Here is a 10,460-nt window from a genome sequence, read left to right as displayed (position 1 = left end):
GCCACCGTGTGACGTGAAAGAAGATTAAATCTTGGTTTCAAGTAGTGAGAATTGCTTGGAACCATTTTCCATCAACAACTTGAAAAGGTAGCTCGTCCATGATGACCATACGAGCTAGGTGTCTCCTACACTCATCGGATTTAAACTTAGACCCCCTCAATGTTGCACCCTCACTACTCCATCCACCATTTTTTTTAAGTCCAATTTCTAGCCTAGATTGGCTCTTCTCTTGTAATGATCTTAATATTGGACTTTTTTTGCATTGCTCTTCTAAGTGCACCTTTAATTGTGAGGTACCATCTTTCCTATAGTGGTATCCATAAATTTTCTCACAGTGGTTACACTTGACTTGGGGGTTATTAGGGTCACAACCCTCTAGTTTGGTGAAATGAGACCAAACTATGCAAGTAGGTTTCTTGCTGAGCTTGGAGGCGAGGCAAGGTTTTGTAGGGGCAGGTGTTGGGCCAGGAGTAGGAGTAAGAGTAGAAGTAGGAGTAGTGGTAGGGGTAGGAGTACCCTGGGCCTGAAAGGGGAGCTCGAACTAGAATCTGCCGGAATATCTATGAACTCAAGCAAATAACAAATCTAAAATTATAGTAAACATAACAACATGCCAATCAATTAACATCCAAATATTAACATCCAAACATTAATTATGTTAATGAAAGTACTTCATCGTGCTCTTCGAATACAAATGATATAGTACTCACTTTTTATACTACATGTCATGTAATTAAAATCTAGTAATACAAGAAATATAATTAAGTGCTATATTATAGTTAACGAATCAATTAGAAATTAGATGGTACAAATTGGAAGAAATTGGTAGTTTTTTGGTTTTGATAATTTGGAGACTTGGAGTATTGTAATTTGATAAAAAGGAAAAAGTGATCATTTTGAGTCGCAAAATGAAATTAACCAAAAAGAAAAAAAAAAAAAAAACTATTGTTCTAGTTGAAGTTGAACTCAGAAAAGAAAAAAAAAAAAACCTTTCAGAAAAATAAAAATACTATTGTTCTGGTTGAGGACTACACAATACACACACTGGTTATTCAGATAAGTCATTTTGCCAGTTTTATGAGGCTGTGAAGTTAGAAAATAAAATGCATCTAAAAAACTGAGCAACATCAAAGATTGAAAATATTGCATAAACTGGACATGTTTATGGAAATCAAGTGTTACTTCTATTTGGAAGCCATAAGAACATCAAGCTTATTTAAACAACCACCCAAAAAATCAGAACTCTATATTTCGTGTTTGCAAGAAAAAAAAATTAGGGCATTTCGAAACTCTAAATTTAGGGCATTTTAATATTTGAAACCCCTAAATTAATTTAGGGTTCCAATCTGAATTAATTTAGCCACAAAATCACTATCATGTATTCAATTATCAAGATTCAAAATACATTACAAACCCACAAAAATCAAAATCACAGAACATATTCACACACATCAGTAACTTAGTTCATCAATCATCAAAACACATGCACAATCAAGTCTCTACAGCACAAAATTCACAAACACAATCTCATCCTCTATCTCCGATTAAAACTCATCCTTCCTCCAATCTCCATTCCATAAATCAACAAAAAATCAAAACTTTAACCAAGATTCTTACCTTCGGCCACAGAGATGCAGACGGAAGGCTACGATAATGGCACAATGGGAACGACGGCGATGGCGTAGTGGAGTCTTCGACAGCGATGGAAAATCAGAGATGCAAAGAGTGAGCAAGACTCAATGAGAGAGAGAGATTTAGAGAAAGGGCTAAGTCTCGGGGAGGGGGGATTTTCTTAGAATCTTAACAGATGACGAAACGACAATGACAAAACGGCATCATTTTGTCCTTTGTTATTAAGTAAAAAAAAAAAATCTAGACAAGAAACGACGTCGTTTCATGCCTGGAGTTTTTTTTATATATAAATACTTATATATATATATATATATAATTTTATTTATATATATAAGCGGGAGCGGGGTGGGGGTCACCCTTATCCCGCCCCCGCCTCGCTGTGGGTGCTAGATGCCGGCGGGGCCACCTGCCCCCACATCTAGCGGACGGGGGGGAGGCGGGGTGGGGGTCACCCTTATCCCGGCCCCGCCCCGCTATGGGTGTCAGATGCCAGCAGGGCCACCTGCCCCCACATCTAGCGGACGGGGAGGAGCTGCCCTGCCACATGGGGGAGGGGCGAACGGGGGGCAGGGCCTTGCTGTCCACTCCTACCTTGTAGGTCATCTAGACAAGGTTGTGTCAAAGTGAACATTGTCCTATTTTTCCAAGCTGATCCTTTTTCCCACGTGGGCTCTGGGCCCCCTTTCTCCTCTATCCCTTGGTGGACTGGTTATATTTTGACTGTTGGGCTTCCTAGAACTGGTCCAAACCTGATCAAGTGGGCCCGTTCTTTTCAGCTTGCAATGCTTTAGTTGTTTGTAACGCTTAACAGATTGGCTTATGTCTATTGTGCGCTAGTGCACTTTCCCAAGTATGGGTTGCATGTGGCAGCTCGATCCCACGCTCCATCTTGCATCAAGAATTGTGGGATCTGTTCCCATTGTTTCCTCTTTAGCGACACTTTTTGTCACTTTCCCACACAAGGCAATCCCATTGGTGCAGTCTCCCTATTTAAACCCACATCACATCTCTATTATCTTCTATTCTACCGCACTCCTCTCACTCTACCACCTTGAAGAGTTCACAGTCCCTCACTTCTCTCGTCTCCTTCTTTAAAAAAAAAAAACCCTAACTTTTCTGCCTCTGTTTTCCTCATCTCATCTTCAATGGGGTGTAACAATTAGGCCCAATATATATAAGGACAATTTTATTGGGCTTAAATTACTGTTGATGGGCCATATTGGTAAGTCCAATTACAATCTATTGGATAATCTTGAATAGACCTAGGGCCCAAAAATTAATATGGTATATTATGGGTTTTTTCTATTAGGCTCGATAATTAAGTTAAAGCCTAATTAATAATTATGGACAAGCGGGTCCTATCAATTGGTGTTGAACTATTTCAGAATTTGAGATCAGCCTGCTAGACTTATTAAGTGACTTAGTTCATAAAATTATAGGCAAGCTTTTAAAACTTAGTTTTACCAGAGAAGGCCCAAGGCTTAAGCCCAAAATACGATACCCAACCCACGTAGTCAATGCAGATGCCATCTCTTCCTCTGCCCTAGTCTTACGACAATACGTAAAGAAAAATACTTGGTTAAGATATGGTTTATTTTATTAACTCTTTTATGTGATAAATTATTGTTGGTTTGATTTACGGAGTTCAGGAAGATTTGGTAGTCAGCAGATTGATTGCGGAACTCGAAGTTCGGGAAGACTTCACACAAAATCTTCTCATTCCTTCAAATCTAAGAAAATAAAGAAAAATATATAGAAATAAAATAAAATCAATAGAATTGAAGAAAAACTGATACTTTTCATAAATAAAAGAATAATAAAAATTACATAAAAATCACACTTATCAATTATATTTTATTTAATTATGCAAGTCTCTTATCTGGCTATATTTACACAAAAACGTGACATCCCTAGCCTATGGGAAGAGGGCGTTACATGGCGCCTAAAAGTACCACCCATTTCTCATATCAGGATTCACATTCATCTTGCCTCGAGGGATCTTTCAGGGACTCTAGGGCTCTTGATTCCCCTATGGCTTGGGGCATCCCTTAGTTCTATGAAGGATATCATTGGTCCTCAATAGCTTCCTCCGTAGACTTGAGATTGGTGAGGAGAGCGCTTACGGCATGCTTGACTCCATCATTCTGGAAATCCCACGAGCTTGCCAAGGGGCCGTCGACTCAGAGGGCTTTGCTAAGAAAGTGGCATTGTGCCCATTCAAGTTCTCGAATGGACCGTGGCTTCGTCCGGTTTGGGACGTCCTTGACTTCATCAGGTTGGCTCCATCGCAACTTCATCCTAACGCATGGCAGATTCTGATGTCATGTTGCATTGTTTGGTTCATGGTCTTGGGTGTCGAGGGTGAAGATTATCCTGACCTAGGGGTTTAAAAAAAACTGAAAAACCAGTTGAATTGAACCAGACCTAATCGGTGGGCTTTATCTGGTTTGTAATCGGTCTAGTACGATACCGTTCTTTAGAATCGAAACCGGTCCTAAACCAGTTTGGTACCGATTTTTATATTTTGAAAATCGGTTTGAACCAAACTGACCGGTATATATTTTTCATTTTTTCATTTTATATATTATATTATACGCTAAAGTGCTAATTGTTATAATGAAATCTTAATCTTATTACTCTAGTATATTAATCTTATTTTATAAAATGAATATAACATTTGATACAGGTTAGACACTACTTATATTATACTACTATAATTAGGCACTAATTACACTATTTTAATCTTATTATTAAAAGTTTAAATAAGTTAGGCATTACTTATACGATACTAGTATAATTAAATACTAATCAATTAGTAATTGTTAATAACAAATACTAAATTATAACAATTAAGTTTAGTGTTGAATTATAATGCTAAATTTATATAGTGTTACATGTGTAAACGGTAAACTGAAAAAATAAGACCAAACCGGACCGGAACAGGAAAAATCCAAAGTTTCAGTTTCGGTGATAAATCTGTCCATATCGATTTTTAAATTTTCAAAATTGGTGTATACTAGTTCGGGTGCAAAATTTGTCCAAAACCAAACCGAATTAGACTACTTACACCCTTATCCTAACCTAACCACTAGAGAGTTCCTTTTTACGTACGGGGTGTGACGGCACGATGACAACTTGTGCAACTTCCATTCTAGTGGCGGGTATAGAGTTTCCCACCTAGAATCCCACTTTTCCCATGTCAAGAACTAGTCCAAGGGGTTCTTTTTTATGTCGGGCAATGGTTAGGAATTCCCTGGTGGCAAGACGGTCCGTCAAGAGTTCCCAGGTTGTGCCTTGCCGGGCGTTGTTCCAAAGGACAAAGAGATTTCCCTTGATTTGTTTGCTCAGGAGCAAGCTCGTTTGAAGACGGTATACTCGTGGGTCAAGGAACATCCATAGGAGGTTTGGACTGACGCCCTGCTGACCAGAGTCAACATCGATCGGCTCCTAGTGATTTTTTACTTATCTCATTTCAGGGGCCTTCACTTCTTGAGGGAACCGTCTGCTTCTTGGGGCCAAACAAGGCCTTTCTAGTCCTCCACTGGACTAGAAAGGAAAGAAACCACACACCGAGGATGAGGCAACTTGTGAGTCATCAGGGTCGAGCAGCAACTCTGAATCTGTAGACGTTTCCCCCTACCCAGCGCCTGTCCTAGCTAGACCTCGCAGGCCTTATCTTCATCAGGAGCTGGGGAAACGACCTAGAGTCGACGACCTAACCTAGACAATTTAGATGCCTCTTTGTCTGGTCCTCAACATGTTCCACTGCGATCGGTGGCCCCATCCTCTACCCCACCTGGTAATCAGGAGCCAGTCGGGACCTTTAGTCGGGAAGAAGAAAAGCTTGAGTTAGCCTTCTTCTCGGCCTTCCTAGAACCCACTCTACGGGGATCTCAAGGACCCATTTTTCCGTTTGTTGGTGCCTCGGAGATGTCCACCTCTCTGAACGCTCATGACCCCGCCTCTAAAGCGACCATTGACCCGGCAGTGATTGAATATCTTGGTAACAACGGCCAAGGCGACCCTTCTCCTTGTTCCACTTACCTTTCCTTGCCTGGCAGCAAGATTCCTACTTCTCCTTTCCACCCCACAGGGCTATCTCAGGATCACCCTCTGGTTGTGGATCTTAGCAAGGGCAGGGTTTCTATACCCTTCTCACCATTCAGCACTTCTTCCAAGCCCAAGGTTTCCTCGTCGACAGTCCTGGGAGAGCCTAATCCACCAACTCCTCCCTCAGATGGCATGGAGGCACTAGGCGAGAAATTGATGCAAACCCAAATCGATATGGGATATCTAGGTCCAAATTCTACTTTAATTGCATTGAAGTACTACCTTAAGAAGATGAATCTGTACAAATATGGAAGGAAAAGCTTAATATATTCCTTTGACTAAGGGTAATATTAGTTATTTTCCCTCAAATCATATATTTATGTTCATTCTTGTTTTGTTAGTAAATATTTAGTTTCAAATTTGAAAGTAATTCTAATTTTGATTTTGACCAAATTGTTGGTAGGATTCTTATTTATTTATGTATTAATTTCTCATACAATAATTTAGATTTTTCCATTTTTTAAAAAATCTTCATAATTTTGAATTATGCAACTATTTAAGTCTAGCTTGTGGGCTTCATAAGATAATTTCAAATTTTACTATTAATCAATATTATTCAGAGTTTTTTTTGTATTTTAGACAAATCTCTTGTCTTCTTTGTGTTGATCATTTGTTGAAACTAGCCGTCAGAAATTGACCAAAATTGACACTACAGCTACCCTAGTTGAGCAAGTGGTGGAACCGGGCATCACGAAGACATCTGGGTAGGAGCCAGTGACGAACGCTGGTGTCATGGGGACATTTGAACAAGAGAGAATGGACGGCGAGGGCAACACGGGGATGCTTGAACCAGAGCCAACAACCAACGAGGGGTGACATAGGGGCGAACTAGAGCCAATGGCTGATGTGGATAACTCGGGGGCCATTGTTCAGGAGCTGGTGGTTGAGGCTATCAGGGGTATAGTGATCTAGTTTGGGTCAGCTTCTGATGGGGCGAGGGGTGCGGGTCCTTCTCCCCAAGCCCCTACTCCCTTTCTTGCCGACCTGCTCTAGCAGCTAGAAGGCTTAAGGTAGGCCTCTTGAGTAGGATGGGGTGGCACTTTCGAAACTGGGTCAGGCTTTAGCCGAGCTTGGGTTGAAGCCATTAGTCGGGAAGCTAACAAATTTAAGAAATTCCTTACTCCAGTAAGCTTCCCTCCTTTCATTTTCTCTGAATTCCTTCTTATCATTTTTTAGAAAATGTATGTCTGATGTTGTCAGGGAGTCGATAAGTTGGCCGCTTGGATCATTGATGAGAGGAGTGACTTAAAATAGCAGGTTCATGCACTACGGTCTCTTGCCATCTTGGTTCGTATGGAGATCCATAAGGTGAATAAAGAGAGGGACGAGGTAGATAAAGCTTTCCTCTATGTGTACTTCCGCCTCCAAAGTAAGAAGTAGAAGGTCTCGGCTCTTCATAAGGAGAGGGCCTAACTCTGAGATGACTTATTGAATTTCCAAGAAGAGGTAGCCCGCTACTACCTCGAATCCAAGCTCTTAAAGGAGGAAAGGGATACCGGGTGGGATTGCTTAGCTCGCCAAGAGGTGAAATTGGAGAAGGTCAGGCAATGTTGTCAAGACCACTCTGCCGCAGTGGAAAGCGTTGATAAGGCTTGCAACAACCTTAGGGGTAAGAGGGACAAGCTAGTCAAATAGCACAATTCATCTGTGAGGTCGCACAACTGGTTGGAGAGGATGTACCTCAAGCAAGAGGAGGTTAGATCTCGGGACCAACGAATCAGGGCTCTGGAGTTCAAGTTGGCTATCATGAGGGGGGAGTTGCTCTCTCGAGATCTGTAGATTGAGGCCCTGGAGTCTGGGCTGACTTCTTCCAAAGAGGAACTAGCCTCTCAAGACCTACAAGCGGAGGCCTTACAGTCCAAGCTAGTCAATTCCAAGGAGGCCCTGGTCTGGCTCTCTAGCCAAACGTTGGCCACCAAGCTAGTCCATAATAGGGCCTAGGGCTACGGTTATAAGGAAATTCTAGATAAGTTGGGGGACCATCTCTTGTAAAATCCCTGAACTAACCTATGGACCCTTGACTTGAGCACTCTCTAACCCAATCGTCGGTCACACTAGTTCGCTAACTCGCTAACTCACGCGGGTCCGAGCCTTTAAGTTGTAATATCAAGAATATATATATATATATATATATATATATTGTTTCTTGTAATCGTGACATCTCCATTGGCCTCTATGTGTTGGTGCCTTTGCTCCACTTTCCCCTTTTAATTTTCTCACTTGGCCTGTAATGGTTCTGTTATGTTGCTTTGTTTATGCGAGGGCTCAACAGTCAAGGGATTTTCATGCCCATTCCACAACAAGCCCAATGCCTTGGCTTTTGTTTGCATAAGGGCTGAGCAATCAAGTGAGTCTCACACTTGTTCTGCGATGAGTCTAGTGACTTCGTGGGGATTCCAGTGACTTTGAATTTCGTTTGCGTGTGGGCCAAGTAGTCAAGGGACTGTTGCGCCCCTTCTGCAACGAGTCCAATGACTTTAACTTTTGTTTGCGCAAGTGCCAAGTAATCAACAGACGGTCACGCCTGTTCTGTGGCGAGTCCAATGACTCAGAAATTGGTAGCGCAAGGGCATAACAGTTAAGGGATTGTCACGTCAGTTCTACGATGAGTCTATTGACTTGGCTTTTGGTTTGGGCATGGGCTGAGTAGTCAAAGGACTGTCATGCTCGTTCTGTGACAAGTCCAGTGACTAGGCTTTTGGTTGCGTGAAGGCCGAGCAGTCAAGGGTCTGTCACACCTATTTCGTGACGAGTCTAATGACTCGGCTTTTGTTTGCTAACATGTATATATGCAAGTTATGAGTTGATTCAAAGCATGTTAGTATCTTTATATCAGATATTTGCATGATTACAAAGTGCAAAACAGTTTTTGTTTTGACTTAGGTTGTGATTTTGGTTCTAAGAACTTGATCATGTGGCTTTGATTTTCATATATTTGGTTCTTGAGACTTTGATATATGTGTTAAGGGTTTAATTTTTGAAGAGTTATGGTTTAGGTTTAGATCTTTGATGGTAACATGCAAGAGTTTATTTTAAACTCAAACTAAAGCCTGTCGTGTATGATATTTTTTTTTTTATGAAACATTTGCCATGACATGCAAGTTTTAATGCTTAGATCTAGTTAGGATTTGAATGTGAGGTATATGATTGTGTTACCTCAAGATTTATTGCATAAAAGTCAAGGATCTAGTCACTTTATTTTTAAGTCCAAAGCACGCTATGCTCGGTTTGCACATGGTCCTTGTGCAAACTAATTGTGTCAAGTTGTGCTTTGTGATTATGGTTGTTTAGTCAAGTATGATATCACTTATGTTTGAATGATGAACATGTTAGGAGAGTATTTTTGGACTTTTGGAGTCCTTTGAGTTAATTTGAAAGTGTTAGACCAAGAACATCAAGAGTAGGTTCTATTTGACCTTGTCTTAATGTTTGTGCATTTTTCTATGGTGTAGTGATTTAAGTTTTCATGAAATGTTGACATTGGTGTCTTAATATGATTTTAGAACTAAGGATGTATTTTTTAGAGTTGATAAAATTAGTTTGAGCATGTTAGTATGTTGGAAGGTCAAGTAGCAACAAAAGTGGAGTTTTTGGCCTAAGGGTGAATTGGCCAAGTCATGTTTGGCATGGTTATGAATTGTTTCAAATTTTTCTGAGTCCATATTTGGATTTATGACAAAAGTTACATGAAGAATGTAAATTTTGGTAAGTTTTGGAAATCATTTCCAAAATCCTTAATTTATGGGCAAGTTTATAATTTCTCACAAGTAGAGAAGTAACTTTACAAATTTATCCCTAAATTAGTAAGTTTTATGTTCATATGAATTTAGTAGGATATTCTAACCCTAAAAAATATCTCATTTCAGTTTGCACTCATTTATGCTTTGCTTTATGTTACGCTACAATTTTGTTAAAAGCTTCTAACTTACTCTCGGTATATTTATATATGTACGGTGGTAAGACTACTATTTTTTTTATTCATGTCCTCTATTACTATTACACGAATTCCATGTCATGTATTACTGTTGCACGAAGGTCATGTCATCTATTATTGTTACACGTTTACCTGTTACCACGAATGTCATGTCATTATGTTTGTTATATCTATTACATGCCAAGAATACTACATCATCGTGTATGTTACATGTTTATCCATTACATGCCATGAATGCCGCGTCATTATGTCTGTTACATAATTTACCTATTACATGCCACGAATACCATGTTATTATGCCTGTTACATGCCATGAATACAAAGTCATAATCATTGAGTCTGTCGTGGAATTTTTAGAAGTTAGCATGCATAGGGTTCTCGTGGCAAAAGTTTTATCCTTGCCAGAGTATTTCTAATAAGAAACTTGAATAAGGTACTATTGGCGAAAGCATTCTGCTCGTTAAAAGTACTTCTAATAAAATATTCGTGATGAAAGAATTATGCTTGTCTGAGTATTTCTGACAGAATATTTTGAGCAGAGGCAGTCTACTTTGTTTGAATATTCATGACAAAACAAGAAGGGTGTAGGCATTTTGCTTGTCCGAGTAAATCTAAAGTTCACATAAAAAAGCATGTATATATTAACAAGGTCTCATGTTCACACAGTCATGCCATGGTTATATCAAGTTATGCCACGTTCAAGTCTAGTCATGTTATGTTCATGTATAGTCATGTTATTTCCAAGTCAAGTTCATGCCACGTTATTTTATCAAGTCATGTCACG

This window comes from Juglans microcarpa x Juglans regia, chromosome 3D, assembly GCF_004785595.1.
Source record: "Juglans microcarpa x Juglans regia isolate MS1-56 chromosome 3D, Jm3101_v1.0, whole genome shotgun sequence".
NCBI lineage: Eukaryota > Viridiplantae > Streptophyta > Magnoliopsida > Fagales > Juglandaceae > Juglans > Juglans microcarpa x Juglans regia.
This window is presented reverse-complemented; position numbering follows the sequence as displayed.